A 1,483-nucleotide genomic window follows, 5' to 3' on the forward strand; every position below is an offset into this window, starting at 1 on the left:
CCTCACACCCAAAATTAGCCTCTGAAGTTGTGGGGCCCAAGGAGCACTCGGACCCCACGAGGCTGCGTTTTCCTTAAAACTGGGCCCCACAATGTAGGAAAAACAAGGACACACTCTCTCTCACACACACACACTCAACACTGTAACTTTTTTGTCCTAATTTGTGTCCCTTTTTGTAGTATCTGCTTAATTCTTTTAGATTCGTCTTACTTTTGTTTTTATATTTTGATGCAGTCTGAGCCTTTGAGCTCAGAGTGTGTTAATGTGCTGATTGTAAGTCTCTTTTTGTTCAGACAGACGAGTGCCGGATTCTCTTTGTAATTTACACATCTCATTTTGGCTGCAAGCATTTGAGTCATATGGAAGATTTGATCTGTTTCCTGGAAAAAAAAAGGGGAAGAAAATGCAACTGTGAACACAACACCTGAATCACTCCTCCTTATATGATCCTAACAATAAATTTAATATTTCCTTATTTAATACCACTGTATTATTTGATGACCCGCATGCAAATATCTGGTAATAGTTGTGTTTTATAGTTAAACATGTAAACGTCTGTGGTAATGACTGACCTGCTCACTTGAAGTGAAAACATGGATAAACATATCTTAGTCTGCTAAGGTAAGAATAACCGCTCTGGTGTCCAAAACTGTCCCTGGAGACCTGTGCAGGAACGCAAAACTTGTCTCAAAACAACACTTCTCACATCTGAGATATTTCCAATTTTCAAGGAATAAATACAACCTACAAAAAGAAGAATGCTGTAGTTCCAAAAGAAACATGATCTAATAATATTCAAAATATATTTTATTTATTCTTTCAATTGACTGTTTATTATTTATACCTTGGCATGATGGATGTGAATTCACGACACAAATAACTTCAACTAAATTCCTGCTCAGCTTGAATATAAAAACATAAAATATTTATTAAGAACAATGTCACACATGACATACATGTTATTAAAAATGTGTTATTCATTGATTATTTTTATAACACAGTAATTAGACTTTTGAGCACTTGGATTCATGACTTACACAGATCTTTTTTTCATTTATAAACACTAATTTTCTTAACATAATTGTTAATGATAGTCTTCATAGAACAAATTAGACTAGGGCCAAATTCAACACTACACCTCATGTTTCTTGGTATTTCTTATTTACTTTGACAGTTTTAAACTTTGACATGCAAAGCAGCAGGTGATGTGCATTAAGTTTAATTACTCCTGTTATTTAGGGCAGTGCTAGTTTTTTCAAGTTTGTACCAATGTTTGGAAGAGATATTTTACACCAGCAATATCGTGTAGGTAGAATATTATTACGTATTATATTAGGTTTGATCTTCAAGGACAATATAGAATACAACTAAATGACCAAAACAGAAAACACAACAGTGTCCAGTAGAAAAGGATTTTGTGCTCATGTGTTGGTGTGACATTGTGTGAATGCATGAAGTGGTTTTGTGTGTGTGTGTGTGTGTG

This window comes from Austrofundulus limnaeus, unplaced genomic scaffold, assembly GCF_001266775.1.
Source record: "Austrofundulus limnaeus strain Quisiro unplaced genomic scaffold, Austrofundulus_limnaeus-1.0 Scaffold29, whole genome shotgun sequence".
NCBI lineage: Eukaryota > Metazoa > Chordata > Actinopteri > Cyprinodontiformes > Rivulidae > Austrofundulus > Austrofundulus limnaeus.